Here is a 20496-nt window from a genome sequence, read left to right on the forward strand (position 1 = left end):
AAAGACTATGTAGAAATTAAGTAGTTAGGGATGAACAAGAAAAGATCAACATACCTCAATTGTTTTGAGAACATTAGTAACAGAAGAACAAGTGCCCCTCCAAACTAGACTCTACATGGGAACAAGTGCCCCTCCAAACTAGACTCTACATCTCCCTTTAAAGCAGATGTTTATAATTCATTCAGTGTGAAAAACAGCTGAACAACAGCTGATGAGCTCTGAAAACAAAAACCTGCAGCAATCAGCTTTCTGGTTTCGCTAGCCAGCCACACCACAGGCATTTGCTTGGAGAAACCTGTAGCACTGAGGCCACAGAGCTCTGCGGTGCCCCAGTCCTGCCAGTATTCCATGCAGCATTGCAGGGTTACACCTATCGAGCGATTCTTCATCTGGGTCTGTAAAGACAGGAGATTCAGCCACACTACGTGCACTCTGACTGAACTTCAGTGGCCAAGGAAAGCTCCTTGCCCAGCAGTTTGTGACACAATTATTTAAATCTATATCAGCACAATGACTTCTTTGCAGTCTTTAGCTTTCTTGCTCTCTTCTGGCATGAAAAACAGTATTTTCTTCTTCCTCTTTACTTTTCATGCAAGCTAGTAAAATCCTATATTCTTCTTGGTGGGCAGAAAAGAAACTTTAGTCCCACTCCAATACATCAGTTCCACAGGCTCCAGTGAAGCACCACCTCTCCATCAACCTGAAATTCCTAATTTCCTCTGCTCCTGCTGCCAATGCCAGCAGGCTGAAATGATTTTTTCCTGATGATAGAAATATTTCTTTCCCCTCTAAGTTTTTGTCCACTATCAACAGGATCGTGGGACCTCTCACAGCACAGTGTAGGCAGTGGGTTTCAGTGCACTTCCGAGGCAGACATGCCTGAACAAGCACAAACTGCGCCTGCACAAAGGCCATCCTGTACTAACTGAAGCACTGCAACATTTCATTTTCTTTGGGAGAAGCTAGTGATTCTAGAATGGAGACTTTTACAAGTTACAGACTTTCTAAACATGAACCTTAATGTTCACAGGATTCCAAGAGTTAAGTAAGACCACAAAATATGCAGATAACACAGAGAAAATATTTTGCTGCAGTTGAACATTTACCAAGGGCACTCCACGAAAAAAACTCAACAAAACCCCTCTTGTAGCAAAACTTCAGTTTGCCTTCTGGTGGTCTTGGATTCGGTTCTTGCTAAGTATGTGCTATTTGAATACCCTATCACAAAGCTCAAACAACAGTACTTATAATATGCTGCTGAAATATTTTATTACTCATATTTCAAATCCAAATACAATTTTCTATTCCATGCATACTAAAACCTTCACAGCAAATCTTTGAAGGACAAGAACCCTGCTTCCTTAGCAATTCTTCCTATCTATTTTAAATTGTATCAAAGCTGAGAACTCAAGAAAGGAATGCTGACCTCCCTATTCGAATACCAGTTGATCTCAGGGAGATCCAAACTGTGTCTCAAGTTAGGAAAAAATCAAAACAAACAAACCCAACAACAAAACCAACCAACCAAACACCCAAACACATCAAAAACCATTTTGCTCCTTTACTCTTCCTGTCCATAGGAATAGGTTGCTGTAAGGTGAGCAAGTCAGCTCCCTCCACTTTGGGAACACTGAGCAAATATGACTGAAAGAACAGGCAAACCCCATCTTTAAACAACCAAAACCCTGTGAATGAAACCTCAACCTCATCTCTGCTCAAGCACAACTGTTCACATTTAATCTCTGATAAGAATTTTTTGGAAGCCATTGTCACATTCTTTGTCACAAGAGGGAGACCCAATATGGATTCATGTAAATGTTAAGAACTAACTCCTCTGGCACCATTATTGCATTTCCGCTGAACTTCCAAGGCCCCCCACTAGCATAAGGGTTTTTCTGTCCCTTCTGGAAAGGACCTAGTTTACATGTGCACCTTTATCACTGACTGTCACATCTACAACAGAAAGACTTGCAAAATGACAGCAAAGTTTTCTCTGCCCCTGAAGAAATACTGGCTGAGGAAACAGCCAATGGTTTGTCACAAGGAATTGAGGGGGAAGGGGAAAATTCTATACAAGGCAAAATCTCTACAAAGAACTCCTAAAGGTAACTAATTCAGAGTAAAGATGCCAACACTTGTAATGCTTCTTTTGATCCCTGATGGGAGGAAATTCCAATTGTTACTGCCATCCAGCCACCCGTAAGCACCTATTACAAAGTATGATGATCTTCTGTAAACTGCCATAAGCTGCAGAATTTCAATATTACAAAGAAAGATGCCTTTATGTAAGCTGAATTCCCCTATAGTCTGTGTTTACAGCTTTATACATTCTAAGTCTATTTGGCAATGAGCCATTACATGCAATTTGCCAGACCTCCAGCTGGCTCTGGATTATTGTTAGTAATGCTTTCTTCACAAAGAGAAGTTCCCAAATCCTACCTCTAACATCTCTGCAGGTGTAGTTTTACAGACCCTGTTAATTACCAATGTGAAAGATGCTTCAAGTCTATTTTACTTCCTCACTGTCACGGCATTCATGGAGCTGTTACAGCGACACAGAACAAACTCCTCAGGAAAGCTGATATTCCAACTTGTTCAATCAGAGCACTAGAAGCCCATTTTCCTTTTGTAAGATGAATGTAGCATCTCTGTAACATCTTCCCACATATTCCTCTGAGCAAGATGATGCAGTGGAAGCTTCTTAAGAACCCATTATACCTAGAAAAGTTCACAGCATTTCCAGTCACTCATTCCAAACCAGCACAGCCAGCAATGCTTAGAGACCTGTTTGCACATTGCCACCTCTCAGCTTTGTGTAGACAAGCCTTTTGCCCTGTAGACCATGCAAAATATCTGCAAGGACAGATTCAAACCCAAGTAATGTGAGGAACAATACACTGCAATGCCTTGTTGGCTTGTATATAACAGGGCACTCAAATGGCCAACACAAGCCAATCTAATGCTACCTTTCCCTTAGAAGCAACAGGAAAATTCTGAATAACTGTCCTTGCACTGACTGGGAGAAGTTCATCCCCTGCACGACCCAAGCAAGGGCACACACCTGAGTTATGGTGAGGTGTGCCTGGGACAGAATTGCAGCACACTACAAAGGCTGCAGTGAGAGTAAGCAACCTTCTATCAGACGCCCTCAGCAGTAAGTTGCATCACATCTATCAAGAGAAAAAGGTTAAATTAAAGGTAATCCACTGAGCTACCAATGTGGTAACAAATATGTCCTTGTAGCTCAGATGATCTCATTAGATCTAACTACCCCACTGGCCTTGCTCAGCCACGGGCACAACAATGCCATTCCAGTTTCACAAGTGGGGCAAATTTGAAGAGCCACAGGGAAACTGCATGCCTGCTGCTCTGTTAAACAAGAGAATCATGTTGATGCATAAAATTTCCAAATCTTCCTCTTACTTCTAACTTTTCCTCATTATTAAGTGTAGGCAAGCTACACCAGATATCTCTCCAAGGACAGGTTTACTGAGAACTCCGCGAGAGCTATTACTTGGTAGTGAACAGGCACACTCTATCCTGTGGTATCTGCCCGACACCACAGGCAACTCAAGAGCTAAGAGACCTGAGGAAGGTGGGGCAATGCTGCAGGAAGAAGTTTTTTTACCTGTGTCAGTGACAGGGAGAAATGCAGCCTGGGATGTCAAACACAGCCACCTCCTGTCACTTTCACACAGGCGAGCTTCTTTTAGCTCAGCTATTCCGACGCTATTTCAACATAAAACACTGAAGTTCCTCTCCCATAAATAAGCTCCACACACACCAGTGGCAACACAGAGACAGTTCAGATGCTGATAAATCCAGATTGTACTTGGCAGCAAAAGAGTTTGGCCTGAAATTATTAATATTTTAGTGTGCTGGATAAATGAATGGAGTATCAATCACAGTTCACAAAAATTACTTCTTTTGGCTTTTTCTTTCTTTAAATTGAACTTAACTACTTGTCTCACTGGAATCTTTCCCAGGAAAGGAGTACCTTTCAAAAAAGGGGAGTCATGACAACTTAGGAAAACATCCTCAAATAGAGTTCAATTTGTCTCCATTATTCTCTTTTCATAAACGCATCTAAAACATCTGAAAAAATTCAAGTTGTGTAACAGCTAGACACAGTTTTGTACTACCACCCCAACAGTAAGGGATTTCTCCAAATGCAACACATCAGCAACTGCACTTCTTGAGAACTTGCGTGACAGTAACTGCAGGGCCTCCAAGGGCTTCCAAACAGTACAAGATAGAGAGCAGTTTGAACCAAAATACTCTGAAAATACCTTGGATACTTAAGGAGGAAGGGAAAACATAAAAAAGAAGAAAAAAAGGAAAAAAGAAAAGAAAAAAGGCATGGAGATCTCCCACAGAACCAGAAGATAACAAAGTGAACAAACCAAATTTGGCCAGGGGAAACTGGTTATCAAATGCAAACATTTCATAAATTAAGATACAGTTAAGTGCTTATACAGCCCTTTCCAGAACAATATTTTAAAACTGGATAGCCATTACGAAAATAAGAGAAAGGCATTAACCTCATTCATAGGTGGAAGATGGAGATTGGGAAAACTGAAATGATTTGATGGAAGTCATTCACTGCAAATAGCCCCGTGGAAAACCAGATCTTGGAGATTAAAGCCTAGATCGTGAGGCCATATTTCTCCTTCCTGCATGAAGTCCTGCTTTTTCTTTGCTCAAGTTTTATAAGCACCGGTGGCAGCATTTTCAGTTTGCAGCTCTCAAATCTGCACATTCTGTTTGAAGCGTCCACCATTAAAAGTGGTTAGAAACTGCAATTTTGACCTTGCAGCTGCATAACACACGCACACCACATAATAATGCCCAATTTCACACAAGAAGCAGACACACCCTGGGAGCAGGTGCTCCAGGTCCCACATAAGGATTTGCCAATTCTGAAGTGTAAGTCACCATCCATAAAAGAATCGAGATTTTCACAGAATAAATACTAATAAAGTTACAGTTTATTTTTATGCAGTCTGGCAGTGATTGCATTTCAGCTGATAAAGGTATCAGCAAAATCATACATATTTTCTGTGCTTTCCTTCCAGCAGACAAAAGATGGTTTTAGCACCATTTGCCTCTCTTCCGCCAAGGTGTCCAACACACAGGGACTTCCCAGTCCCATCTAAGGCACACTAAGGAGAGAGGGAGATGCAGTTCTCGTCCTGCATCCAAACTGAGATAAACATAATCTCTTCCAATTGTTCACACAACTACGCTTTTTGTTTCGGTAAACGCAGACCAAGCTCTTGTTTCTCCTTCAGTTCACTACAGTGTAAGAGCTGCGCAACTTTTACAATTAAAACAAAGAAGTCAAGAGTATATCAGGGACAGACAATTGTATAAAGTAGGTTTGACACAATAAGAGCTAATGCAGTGCAAGACACAATTGTGTCAGACAACACAAAAATGGACAGAGCCAGAAAAACAAACTGGTGAAAAATCAGTGAAAACATTTTTCCAAATCACCCTGCTCACCTAGAAAAACAAGGATTAAAATGGAGTTATCCAAATGAGTTCATTTTAAACTATTTTGGCTGCCCTACATAAATAAAACTTAGATACAAAGTTCATTACTAACTAGATCAAGTCTCTTTTGAGGGGAAGATTAAACTCCAAAGTGTCTGTGGAGACTTCTACTGCTTGCGGACACAGCTTGACACGTGAAAAGGCAAACCCTTAGAAGATGCAAGTTTCACTTTTCCCTGAAATGGCCACATCAAGATGAGGAGGTAGTAAAAAAAATTACAAATTAATTAGAAAGATACCACATTATTGCAAAGCTGTATGTAGCATTTCCCAAGACAGTTTGCAGGATGCGAATTCTGACCCATTTTAAATGCTGATGACAGCATTTTAGAATTCTGATGACTGCATTTAAAAACCTTTACAAATACACAAAAGGTAGTGGGAGGGATGGAGAAGAACAGCTTAAATGTAAAGTGAAAGTTCAGCTTGCCTTCTAAGAGTCCAATACTGTAACTCCTATGTCCAGAGTAAATTCTGCTCATTGGGAAGGGTGTACAAACAGGGCTGTGCTGGCAGCTCTAGAACGGTTCATACAATCAGCGTTCTACACAGACTCACTTTTATTCACAGATGGATTTTTCCAAATGCTTTTGCAACTACATGCATTGGATTCAGTGACAATCTGCAAGACTACTTGGATTAACTATTCTCTCTCTTAAAGCAGATTCCTGAATTCCAACACTTTCAATTAATAAACAGCAAAAGCTATACACGGCAGCTCCTTTGTTCTGAAGCCCCGTGTTGCCAGTGAGAGTTACTGAGCCTGCACAGGGCAGGGCGTGCCCCCCCGTCCCTGCAGGTATGTCGCTGACACACCGCTGAGGACCCTCTGCCCAGGACAAAGCACACGTGCGAGCGCTCTCACAGGCACCTCTCGGGCACGCCCGTTAGTTCCGCTGCCCCCTCTCGCGTACCCCCGGCGCAGCGCGGAGGCTGCGCTGGCCCCACAGCCGGCACCGCAGCGGCCCCGGCGGACCCCCGCCCGCCCGAGCCTTTGTGTCCGCGCCGGCGCCAACAAAGGCGGAGGGGCTCCTCGCCCGGGCGCGGCTCTGCGGGGACCCGCGGCTCGCACCCACCTTCGAGAGCTGCCTGCGCAGGCTGAAGCGCTGCACCATGGTCCGCCGCGGGGCCGGGCAGCGCGGGGCCGGGCAGCGCGGGGCGCGGCGGGCGAGGGGCGGCAGCCGGCGGCGCTCAGCGGGGGCTGCGCATCCTCGGGCGCCGGGGCTGGCGCCGCGTCCTGGCGCAGCGCTGCCCCGAGGAGCCCGGCGCCGGGCCGGGCCGCACACGAAGGGACCGGAGCGGGCAGGGCAGCGCGGGGCGCGGCGCTCCCGCCTGCCGCTGCGGGGGGCGGGCACGGACACACCCGGCCCCGCCCCGGCCCCGCCCCGCCCCGGCCCTGCGGGGCTCGGGTGAGCGCCGCGCCCGCCCCGGGGCCCCCCTGAAGGGCGAGCCCGTCCCAGCGCTCCCGCCGAGCCACACCGGACGCGGCCCCCGCGCAGCTCCTGCTGCATTCGCACAGTGGCACGGGGGTGTCAACTCCGCCCCGGGAATCAGCACAGAAGACCCCGTTGCAATCACTAGAAAATAATTCAAGAAAGTATTTCTCCCTCCCGCCATAAATATGCAATAAAGATGTGTGATAAAACAGGTACACTTGCAGTTCTTCAAATGGCGCGACAAGAGTGGCTTTCGGATCCTGAAAGCGTTCTTCCTCCGCTCACAGCACTGGTGAGTGAGGGACACAGCACAATCTTGCAGAACAGGGGATTGCATGGCTCTAACCTCGCTTTGCAGCAATGCTCCGAGGGGCGGCAGGAGTCCAGCAGGCAGGACAGACACAGTGCCAGCCGGTGCTGTGCAGAGGGAGCCCGCTCTCAACCCATGGGCTCGGGCAGCTGCCAGGATGTTCACACACAAAGGAGGTAAACCAAAAACCCCAAACACAATGAGGAGCTCAAAATACCTGGGAACAATTCTGTTTCTGAAGTAGTCCTGTCTCACCATTTTAGTTTTGGACTTCTGAGGATTTTATTTCCAACTCATTTTGTAATTGCCTCCTGCATGCAATAGAAAGGCTTCCTTTGTGCACTACACTGAAATGGCCATGGCTTGATCACTCCAGTACATGGTCTTACCTACACAGAAAAATAGTTTCTCAGTAACTATCAGCAAAACTACTGGATAAGGAACAGCTCCCATGCCAGAGCATGTCCCTGATGAGTCTTGACTCAGTATCAGTGCTGGATTATCCAGGACTGTACTGCTCACTAGCACTCTCCTCAGACCTTAGCTTCACTGGGTACCAAGTACTGGCACAGTGGCTAAAAGGGATCCCATTGCATGCTTCAGCTAAGACAAATCTGGGGCTCCAGACAGCACAGTATGTATGGTCATGGTGTGCACCTGGCTGTTAGGAGTCAGCTGTGCATGGACTCCATACAAAACCCCTCCCAATGGCAGGTACTAGGTAAGTACAGATTACTACCATGCATGATTGTACAGTCTTGTAGAAAAAGGAAGGTATATTAGGCCAGAATATTTGCCTTGTTAAGGAAAATGTTTCTAGCCTATTTTTAAGGTCATCAGGTGATCTGGACACTAGAGATAGAAGAGACATTTGCAGTTGGGCCATGGAAGGTTATGAGAACAGTCAGTATGGTTCCTTAAATAGACCTTGAAGGGAAAGTTAAAAGAAGATTAACAGGGGTGTTTATTTTATAACTGTCATTCAAAAGTAACATCTATAGATGCACTCTTCAGCACTGAAATCCCAGCTATGAAATGAGAGCAGGATTCAGTAGCATTCTGCCCAGTCAGGGGTAACTCAGGGGTATTGAAAGCAGACATGTTCTGTACAGGGAAAGTATTCTCTGACAGAACTTGGACTCCTTTTCATAATGCCCTCCTTTTTTTGGAATATACTGAAAGTACATTACCCAGTTACCAGGCCTCAGTTTTGTGATGACCATGGAGAGCTGACAGTACAGAAAACAAAAAGGACTGGGACACTAGAAGCACTTCCTTGTACTGGCAGAGAAGACACCAGATGCTATGGGGATTCTGCATCTAGCAGCTGCATCCTCCTCCTCCCTGAACTGGGTCAGTACTTCTTGTTCTGCAGTTTGGCTATATTCAGAAGCCTCATGCACACTGTTCAATTCCTACTTCAGAAAATCCATACCAACACCTTGAACAGCTGTGTGCCCGGGAAAGCTCACGTGCCTACTGCAGCAGAGACTGAAAGGACAAGTGCGTGTGAGATGAGAGCGTGAGTGTAAGAGAGAGTGTGAGTGTGTGCACATACGCAGTCAGTCAGTGATGCAGTGTGGGAGTCCACCATAGCACTGGAGTAAAACACGGGAGCCTGCACAGCCAGCAGGGCACCCTATCTGCTGCACCCAAACCTCCCTGCTTCCATGCGGCCTGACAGCAGATACACCCCGAATGGCTCTGGGTGATCAATCAGCCTCTCACCCGCAGGGCTGGGTGCCCAAGGTGCTGAGGACTACCCACTGTCCTGCACCTGGGACACAGAGTGCCTCATTTCCTCCACAGACACTCAGCTCTCCCTTCCCCAACAGGCTCCTGTGGCTCAGAGTCTGGGTCACAGAGATACAGATAAGGAATGGAGCCAGCTTGGCTGGGAAATAATCCACATCAGACCGAGATGGGACTGCCAGATTAGCAGAATTGATGGTAGTAACATTCTCCTTTGTCTCTGTAGCCAAGGCCTCACATTCAGCATTTCCAAACTGATGCTTATGATCTTCACAGTTAATTAACGGCTCCTGCTCGGAACATGTGCCTTAGTCCCCTGTTGCTGGGCTATCGTCACTTTTTTTTCTAATATTACCTTCCTACAGCAATTAGTTCCTGTGCAATAGCTTAATTGGTGAATTCTTCTGTTTTTATCCAGGAACACGATAGAGAAAAAGCAAGATTTCAGTAAAAGGCACAAAATTTTATTTTCAAATTTAAAATGAACTTGACATAATGAAATAGTGCCTCTGCCTGATACCCCTTCATGAGAACACAAAATACAATTGGAATTAATCTTTGGTACAAAATATCGTGTAAATAATTTTCTTTTCTAAAATGCTCAGTAAAGAAGATAATTACTTGTTTTAATATCCCTCTCACGGAGATCTTCTACAGCTTTTTACTTGTATATCAAATACAGAGTTTTTAGCAGTTTTTAAAAAAATTATCTTTTAGAACCATATAAAGCTAGAAGAAATATGTATGTATGAATGCTACATCAATGCTTGACACATGTAAATGAACAGGAAGGGATCTTCCTGATAACCTCTTACAGAGGGACCTTTTGAGATAACCAACAGGAGAGACATTTTCTTATTGCAGAAGGTTTGGAAGATTAAAACTTCGTATTTTGAAACCTACACGTTCTCAGGATAAACCCTTTCGATAAACCCATTATTTTATATGTATTTCAAAATGAAACACTTAAAGACGCCTCAGCGCTCTGGCTGCACGGCGGTGAGCCGCCGGTCCCCGCACGCCGCAGGTACGGCTGCCGCAGGTCACGCCGAGTTCCCCCCGCGTTATCAGACGCGGCCGCTGCACGGCGCGGCCCCGCGGCGCCCCCTGCGGGCCGGAGCGCGCTGTGCGGCCCGAGCGCCCGGGCAGGGCAGGCGCCGCCGCAGCCGCGCACAGCACCGCGCTGCCGCCGCACCCGCACCGCCGCCACAACGGCCCGGCACCTCTGCCTGCCACCGACTGGCGTGGCATTGCACACACCATCTCCTTCCACCCTGCTGCTGTGGGCACGGGTACCTTCCACTAGCACAGGTTGCTCCAAGCCTCATCTAATCTACCATGAACACTTCCAGATTCGGGGTATATCAAAACCCTTCGCATTTAAAAATCACCAGAAACTCACAAACTTAAAACATGCCGTGTACTCCTAAGGAAATTCTCAACAAATTCACAAATTAGGTTGACTGAGAGGAAAAAGAAGCCTATGTCCCCCACTGCAGCACAGGCTGCAGCCACCATCAGCACGACTTTGCCTCTCTCAGTCCCGAACACTGCTAACCCAGGCCTCCGTGTCTGCTTTGGGTTAGGCAGTCCTACTTTGGGTAAGACTCACCTGTCCTGCCACATTCAGCGCTCACAGAAAGTGGGACACGGGCATAGCGTTGCGCTACTTAGAGTAAAAATTACTTCCGTTTTTTCAGGGACCATATTTCTGTTCCTGGCCAGCACTGGTTTGCTGCTCAAGTACAGCAGATTTCCACTTCTCACCAGGAAAGTCACAGCATTCCCATAGTTGTAAAATATTTGAACATGCCCCAGTAAAATATCCTTCCTTCCTGCACACCATTTGGAACCGGGAGATTAGATTAGCTCTTTTATTCAGGACTTCCACCTGCAAACTGCACAAGGCAGATAAACACACCCAGTGGTGCCACAACCCTGCCTAATCCTAACACCCTGGCAGAGTGTCATGGTACCACTCAACATCTCTCCTCTCTTCCGCCCACTTCCTATATGGGCGGGCCACTGCAAAGCAAAAGCCCAGGTTTTATTATTTTAACATTAATTTCCGACTAAATTACACTTAGAATTTCTACATAACTGCTTCAGAAAGCACTCATGACAAGTTTGCAAAAAAGATGACAAATAAGATATATATTGTCACAGACATCTTTTATGAAAAATCCTTTCTTTAATATTTTTCCTCCTGAGAAGCTGAGAGGCCTCAGGAACAAAGTGTAAACATTGATTATCTGCTGCTGTGGAATGCAACAGGTGGATCTTTGATTAGCCCATGTCAAATGTTTATAATTAATGGCCAATCACAGCCCTGATGAAATCTTTTCTTCTATTCTTTTAGTATAGTTTTAATGTAATATATATCATAAAATAATAAATCAAGCCTTCTGAAACATAGAGTCAGATCCTCATCTCTTCCCTTATCCAAGAACCCCTGTGAACATCGTCACAATATATCACAGTCAAATCTACAAACAGAAATTACTTAAAATGTTTTGGACTTGCCATGAAATTTGATACTAGCACCATAACTATCATAGATAGTGTTGGTACAGTGAATAACAGGCAAACAAAGCATTTGTCACTTTGGTGACATCCCTGCAGTTAAAGACCACGGGGATAAAGATGGTGCAGCTCCTTTCCCAATGGCTCAAAATCATGATTTTACTCAAATTGACCCCAGTCCTAAGAGAGATTTGGGGATGATGTTGGATGGTATTCTACCGTGGAAGATGCAGACCAGTCAAAAACATCGATGACACATCTGCAGTGGCTCTGCTACCTGCTGCAGCACGCACCTGTCTCCAGAGCTGGCTCTATCATGGCTGAACACGTCAGCAGAAGATGTAGCACTGAGTTTTAACAGCACTGCCTAGAGAAGGTTACATTTTTAGCCTTATAATGAGCAACCAAGTAACCTTCCAGTGAAGGACACTAGTTGTTGACAACTCGAGGTGATAACACCTCCACCCTGCCCAGAACAACATCACCAACTGTAGGACCTGAGGAACACTGGAGGGGTGACTGTAAACTGAGGGGAGAGATTATAAAATAAGAAGTGTGTGCATAACATTTTAATACCAATAATACTTTTCCTTCTGCAAAAATTAGATCTGGACTAATAATGATGAGACCCTTCAGATTTCAGTTATACTAAAATTCTTGGCTCTTCCCATAGAGAGAGAGAGAGAGTGTGTGTGGGTGTGTGTGTGTGTGTATCCTTTGCCCACAAGACTTTGAGCCTAATGCCCCTCTCTGCTGCACAAAGGTCACTGCTCCCAGAGAGGGAAAACAGTGCCAACTGCAGAACGGGCTTCTGGGGCAATTAAGCAACTGAAGACCAATTTCTGAGCTTGTGAAATAACCCTCAGCCTACTCCTGACCTGTCTCAACTTGCAATTAAGCCACCCCAGCGATCTGCCAGTATCTTATCTGGCTGCAAGACACAAACAGTGCAACCCTATCACCCTGCACAAACGCTGGGATGACTTTCCCACTGGGAGCAGAGCGGCACAGGCACATGGCAGCCAGAGCTGCCCTGGACACAGTGACACAACCCTGTTGGGATATGCTGGGAGCCCGGATCTGCAGCTCCAGGGGTGTACAGGGCCCCTTTTAAGAAAGAGATAAACTCCTGCTGTCCTGAAATGCTCTTTGTGCACTGTCTAGCGAGGTTCTTGTACACCTGGCTGTCAGGGTAGCCCCTGCTTCACCCTCCCAAAAGAGTACAAGTTCTCCCTTCACAGGAACTGCGCAAGTTGGTGCTGGCTGGACATGATTCAGCTGCAGATGCTGAAAGTGAAATAATTTTTAGCATTTCCAGTCCCTTACGACCAAAACTACAAATATTTTACTTCCATCAGTTACAAAAAAAAAAAAAAATTACCAAATGCGCACCACCAATGCAAGCTGAACTGGAGAGCCAACACTAGAGTATGGTGCTAAGATTGCTTGTTCTTTGGGGAAATGGGTTAAAGCCAAAGTCATCTTTTAGAGATCCAGGACATACTGTTCACAGCCACAGTAGATTTTCCACATGGTTTTAATGTTATAAAAAACTCTTATCTTCTCCCTTTTCACAGGGGGTTCTCCTAGGTGTATTGCATGGTGTTTAGGACAGAAGAATTTGCAAAAAATATCTGGCAAATAAGTTACCATTAAGACTATTTACAGTTGGAGAGAAACTGTTCATTCTTTCACAACTGTGCTACATATACTGAACGGATGGCACCTTGCTGTCTTTTTTATGCTATCATGCAGTGTGCAGACCAGTGTGAAAACTTGGAAGGAGTCAGTCACTGTAAGTAATTAAGAAAAGCAAGCTTATTGCTGGTAGGTTTGTGGTACCCATAGGATCTACTTTAGCTGGAAAATTATTGATGCAGCTGCAAGTTGAAGACTGTAAACTTATGCCAAAAGTATATGCAGTAATTTTCTAAAATGTGGACATTAACAGAATATAGATTTAAGTTGATAACCAAAACCAAAGACATTTGAAATATTTATGAAAACTTATTGTCAAAACTGACAAGTGGATGAGGACATGTGAAGTTCTGCCAGGATATAGTAGGACTGAAATGAGTGGAGTCTTGAAAAGCAGGTCTATGAGAATCCCACTGCAGGACAGTAAATCCTTTCTCTCATCATTCCTGCAGCCCTAAGACAAACAAATGGCAACCAGAAAATGTCTGGGCCTATGGAGGCAAAAAGCTGCAAATCCACCAAATGGCTTCATACTAAATTAATCCAAGCTGGTCTGTCTTCTCAGTGATGCCAGAAGGTGTCAGCCAAGGGCTTCCACCAAAAATTCCAAACCAATTGCCTGTCCAGAATCCAGACTGAATAACCTGACCTCACTACAGCCATGCTCCAACATCAGCACTGGTGTCATGCCCAGGTGACAGCAAGCCATACAGGGATCTCCATGGTAAAAATCACAGTGAGGTTCCACAAGGCCAGGTGCTGACCCATGCATGTGGGTCACATGCATGGATAAAAGTTCATGTGGACACAACTGCTCACCAAAGTACCAATAATGTCATATCTCTCAAACATCAATATTGTTCTGGTCTTGACACGTAATTAATTACCTCACAAAAAGCTCCGTAAGTACATGAGACCCAAATGAGATCCGTGCAGGCTCAGCCATTTTCAAACAACCATAATCCCGATTTTCTCAACTCAGTGGGTTGCCTCTACAAGAAAAGATCTATGCAAAAATATTTAGACTGCTTGAAATAAAAGCCCAAGTGAAGTATCTCAGCAAGATTTTAATTATTACACTTTCAATGCTATGACAATCTCATTTCTCAGCTTCTATACAAAGCCTAACAACATGTGGCAGGATTATTACACATGCAAATATATGTAAATGAGGTATTCAGAAAAATCTGATCTGTTGTTTTGGGATAACATTTGCCCTTCTATTTCAACAACAAACTAAGAAAACAGAGAATGTAACAATAATGTGAACTGAAAACATTTTGTGTGCAGAGGATTATTAAGAATTTATTCTCCTTTACACTACAAAATACTCAATTGTCCTTCATTTCTTCAATAAGAGTGGAAGACCTCAGCACCACAAAATTAGGCTCATCCAGAACTTATTATTCTGAAGAACCATACAAACATAAGGTCAACCTATTTACAGGCAAAGTTACAACACCACCAGAGTTTTCCACCTTTACCTGAAAGGCACTATCACAGCCCTTTCTAAACTCTGACAGTTGCTCCAGGCTTAACCTCGTTCTTCACATAAACCAGTGCTTAAAGCAGAGATTGCATCATGCTTCTGTTGTATGGTAAGAGAACCTCTAAACTCTCTGAACAGCCTGAGCAGGCAGCTCTGTGGCCTCTGTGAGCCCCAGTGCCGATGCAGTAACACTGCACCCCGGGTCTAACCTTGGCCCAGGGGCTTTGCAGAATTGACGAGAAATAAAGACTCCTCTCTCCAAAACTTTGCAGCATCCACACATAAAACACTGGCAGGGGAAAGAAGCACCAACACCTAACCAACCCAACCCCCCACTTCAGTTAACAATACAACATTTTGAGGACATCACCCTCCTAAGCTTTCTGGCACAGTGTTTAGTGGGGGAGGTTGTGTGTGTGTGTGTAATGGGGTTACAAACATGAAAAGGAAAGTGTAGGTGTATCTAATCAGGAGACAGCTGGAAACTGACCCTGCCATGTGAAATAAGCAGGCTGGGGAAAGAGGAAGCTCCTGAAAAAGGAAGTGAGGCCTAAGAAGACATCTCACATGCCAGAAACTGAGGATCAGGAGTGAAAGACACACATTGGCTACACCTATTTTTAAAAATGCAACATAAATGACAAAATGGTGCCCAGCACATGAAGAAAGATGACTTCCATCTGGTTCATTTAGCTGGAACAAAGACACCAGGAAAAAAAGGGGTGAAAAAACGGTAATGCGATAGGAGCTTTCATAAGTTCAAAAAGTCCAAGAGAAACTAATATCAATACCATATCTTGCACACATCTTCTCCTTGCACACGGTACTCTGCATGCGACTCAGGAAGAAGGGGACTCTGAGGAGCTGGCTGGAAAACTCAGCTCCTAGAGCTTCCCTGCTCCGAGCCCTGCCCTTCCACAGCCGCCCCATGACGGGCGCCTGAGTTTCTTAATATACCATGGAATTTAATTACAAAATTTCCTTTTGCACTTTTGCAATTTACCTCGTGGACATGGCCAAGCTGATAAGGGTTCTTTCCTTTTCCAAAAGAAAAGTATCTGTGTTCAGACATAGCACTACTGCTAAAAAGCAAATGTAACAGCATTGGGCAGGACCAACCCAACAAGAAAATAAATCACAAGCTTTAGCCAAGTTCAACACAGCATTTATGTAGGCAATGTTAAGCATAAACTCTAATCACTGTGCAGCCTTGCACAGAAGCATGATGCTCAGGGCTTGAATCCACAAAACATGGTAGATATGGAAATAGCCCAGATGTGCTTAACAGGTTTTTAAGCTTCAGTAGTAAGCAAGACTGAAGCACGTGGGCTCCTGCTCATCCACGCCTGCAAAACAGTTCTGCAACAGGTAACGCTCCTGTCATTCCAGTAAGAAGCACTGACAATTTCACCGCCACCCACAAAAGCATATAGAATAATGCTCTGATAAAATAAGCCTCTGATAAAATACAAATGAAGGCAATCCAGCAATCCAAGTGTGATGACTTCCTTCATGTACTCATAGCAAAACCTTCTGCAGTCACAGTCAAATCTTAAAAGCAGTAAGGGCGCATGGCACACAAGGGTGTGCAGTGCCTGCAGCTCCCCGAGACCTTCACGTCTCACTACAACAGCCTAGTGAGCAGGTACAGAGCATGTGAAGCAAACAAAAGGTTCACTACTCTTCCTGACTTTCTGAATAGATCTGAATATTGGGAGAAAAATAATGAAAGAAAGGAAAGGAGAGCAGGAATTCCTGCCACAAGAGCAGCGCCAGCATAGTGACACAGGTGACATCAAGGCATGGACACAGCCCTGTGCAGTCCAACACCTGGTACCTGACAGGGCAGAGGAGCCCCAGAACCACTGGCACACATCCAACACCAATGGGAACAAGCTGTGTCACGACACGGGGAGGTACCAGCAAAGCAAACAATGATGACGACAGGAACCAGAAAACAGTTATATTGCTTGACTACAAATCCTATGTTACATAGTTCTTGTCATAACTAAATCACAACTTTTCCATTCTATGAGTTGTTTCTCTGTTCCTTGTAGCTTGTATAGCCCATATGTTCATAACAGATGGATCAATGCTGTAGCTCAGTGACATTTTTCTAATTATAGATGGATTTATGAAATTCTTAAATAATTTTGAAGGAAATACTCTCTGCTGAGGGAAGGTGAGTCAGTGTAGCATCACTGTCAACAGCAAACACCAAAACCAAGGAAGTGAAATTGCTGTGGCTTTATTAAAAGGAAAAGGTCAAAATTTTATTTAAAAGATAACATCACAAAAAGCTGAAGGAGACAAAGAGGCAAAGTGTTGAGAAAGTGAGTACAAACCAACAAAAAAAGTTAAGTGAAAGTTAGATGCAGAGATAATCCATACAGGCTTGGTAGAACCTGGGGGTCCAGAGGACTCTTAACCCTGATGAGTGAGCATTATCTGCCAGACACTTCAAAAAAATGATTTCTATTTCTTAAGCTTCATTATGTAATCTAGTCTTAGTGAGGCTAAATAAAATAGGAGAACTTAGGGTTAAACTAATACTGTGTGAAACAACTTCAATACCTCATAACTTAAAGACAGTGTTTAAAGTTTGAATTTACATCAAACTTTAAGTTTGCTCCAACGATTTCAGATTTTTCCTGGCTCTTTACTGATTCTCATTTGAAGTGTGTTGTAAATAATTTTCCAATACAAATTGTTGAATGAAGAGTTAGTTTTTGCAACTTAACAACTCATTAATTTATAGTGATAAATTCCAGCAGCACAGCAGCCTGAATGCTAAGCTGGCTTCTCCAATGAAAACAGCACTGACATCTGTTATAAGGGTGATTTACCAAATGACTGCATTATGCTTTACTGATTTGACAAACCAAGAAGCTCTGCTAATAATTATATCTGTGATTTAAAATTTACATGGAGCTAATTTACAAATGCATTGCATCTCTATACTGAAAATTCAGTAAAGGCTGCTATATATTATTTAAAGCTGTACAATCATCTGCATTTAACCTGCAAGCTGTCTCCCATTAATTAGTAACTTCAACTGGCATCAACAAACTTTAAACCCAGTATGTATAGACACATGCCATAACCAAGACAGTACGCCTCAGACTGAAATAATAGCAAGATATTATGTTAATATGGCAAAGACACACAGTGCCTTTCACAGAACATCAGACAACATTCTGTTGTTCTCCCTAAAAAAACCCCAACATTTCTATTTTTCAATTTTTACTTGTTGTTTCCTGTGCAAATTAAGTCAAGTATAGTTCATGTGATTTTTACAGCTCTCAACATTATACAAATTGCACAGCAATGTTGCAGCAGTCTTGACCTTTCTGGCTCTTGAAGGCATGAGAAAACAGAGATCCCCACATTTGAGAGGCATTAAACTACTGAATAACTCTTCCAACCTCTGTGCCACACTGTGAGACAGTGCTGTTACCTGCTCTCAAGAGAGTAAATGAGGTACACCACCCTGACCTGCGAAAATTTCCCAGGAAAAGAAAGAGTCCAAGTCTCCCGCCCATCCTTCTTCCCTCTCCTACAGACTATCTGCTAAAAGACAAAAGGTAGTAACAGAAAAACAGGCACGTGCAACGTGATTTCAGTACAAGGGATTGACACTCGCATCGCCCTCTCCTTTTATGTCTCATTCTCCATAGCAGTATTTCCTTGGCCGTGTCACTTTAGACCTACAGAATACATTGTTATTGTCTGTCATAAGATGGTGCAAATATTATAAAGCAGCCAGAAATTCACCAAGCTCTACACCAAGGGTCACCTGATCACAGAGGTCTCCCATGGTTTAGTCCCCAAAGGTGGCCTTTCCCCTCTCATTTAGTTTTCTTCTGTCAGACTCCAGTCCCCCTCTCTCAAAAGCCTGTGCAGCCCCTCTCCCTTTGCCACAGCCAGCAGCACCAAGGATGGCTCCGGGGGGCGACGGCCTGACAGGCCAGGAACGACATGCTGCTCCAGAGGAACGGCAGCTGCAGGGTCAAAGTGGTTGCTTCGCCTAATCACAAGGCCTTATATGCCAAAAAGTGACTCCTACACCTGTTCTCACACCTGCAAGATGCTGTAGCAAAATGCTATCAGATTAACAGTCTTCATTTTTCCTGTCACTCCTGCCACATGACCCCAGTGGTTTCCAAACTTTGCACATTCAATCAGTACAAAATGTTTGAGCATGGACTCCCAATACATGTATGCTTATTTATAAACTATGTATATCTACTACTCAACTATTATAATATGCTTATTTTAAAACATACATAGAAACACAGACTATAAAGGAAAATAAATATAAAAACAAACCAAAAAATATTTCCTTCCTACACTCCAGTCCTACCCACATTGTCCATGTCCTACCCACATTCCACTTTGGAAACCACCAATCCAGGCAAACATTTCATCAGACAAAGCTGCACAGTTGGGAGAAAAGGCCTTTCCCCATATTCCCACATTACTTACCTAATATGCTTCAGCCTGTTCAATCTCCCTGCTCATACATGAAGTAAAGGGATGACAGTTTGAAATCAACAAACCAGACCTTGCTTTATAAACTTCTGTTGCTGGATTTGGGTACAAACTCAAAAAACTAACAGATTTCCCTAAAATTCTCCTGAAACAAAGATCCTGAGTTCACTCACAATGAAGAGAGAGGCAATAGGCAAGTAAACCTGAAGCTGTTATGAGGTATCTTTCTCTCAACTTTTAATGGCTTGACTAACTGCAAAGTTAACCAGCCCAGGAGAGTGTGTGCTTTTCACAACTACTTCAGTACTATCTCTGTTGTTGTAACAGTCAGCAAGAGGCAAAAGCTTCAGATACAGCTCCAGGCAGACTCCTTGCAAGAGGAAACACATAGATCCCTTTGTTATTAAGGGCTGTTTTTCAGAGGACTCTCTGAACCAGTTTCCTCAACAAACTAAAATTAGCTAATCAGAAAGCTAGTCTTCCAAAAAGCAAACAAACAAAAAAAAAAAAAAATCAAACTTCACGAATGCTTCAACTAAATTGATCTGGGAAAGGGGAGAAATGGTAAGACATGCTGTTTGCTTCTTGATATCATCAATAGGCTGATAGGCAAACTTTGCAAGAACGTGTCACAGAACGGAGACTGTCATTTCATCACTGCTTTTCCCACACAGGCAGGACAAACTGAAGGAGACAGCAGTGATCCCTCAGCAGCAGAGCAGCCAGGATGATCTAAACCACAGACAAGCAACCCAGCACTGAGGGGCTGGACAGTAGCGCAGGCTGCAGCCCATGTTCCCAGAGCCTCTCACAGCCTAAAAGACCAACAACACCATCCACTCACACTAGAACTCTTTACTTTTATAAAATACAAAAGAAAATAAGAGAGGAATTTAAAAAGTCATCTAGGTAAATGGAAGGTTTTCTTGCAGGAACTAGCTAACAGTTGCTAAGAAGGACCACTCTGGCTGCTGCTCAGCCTATCACTCCTTGTTTGACAGAGGTGTGCCATCCAAACAACCTAATATGTTTCAAATGTAGCTCTCATTTCACTGATCAAATACATATAAAATCAGCCACCTGCCATGTGAGAAAATGACTAATGCTTGCATCTTTTAAGCTCTTTGCTTCACCACTGAAGAAGCTTTTGAACACAGCACCATTTGAATTTGCTGAAAGAAGCCTGCTTTTCAAAACAAGATTTCAAAGGGCTTAAGAAAACATACAAGGAGATGATAAAG

At 43.9% G+C, this 20496-nt stretch overlaps 1 protein-coding gene across 7 annotated transcripts in view; it reads right to left on the reverse strand.

Annotated features, from left to right (window-relative positions):
- The window catches only part of TMCC1 (transmembrane and coiled-coil domain family 1), a 73796-nt gene that overhangs the window by 36184 nt on the left and 17116 nt on the right, over positions 1 to 20496 (reverse strand). The gene's annotated exons all lie outside the window — the stretch shown is intronic.

This window comes from Melospiza melodia, chromosome 10, assembly GCF_035770615.1.
Source record: "Melospiza melodia melodia isolate bMelMel2 chromosome 10, bMelMel2.pri, whole genome shotgun sequence".
NCBI lineage: Eukaryota > Metazoa > Chordata > Aves > Passeriformes > Passerellidae > Melospiza > Melospiza melodia.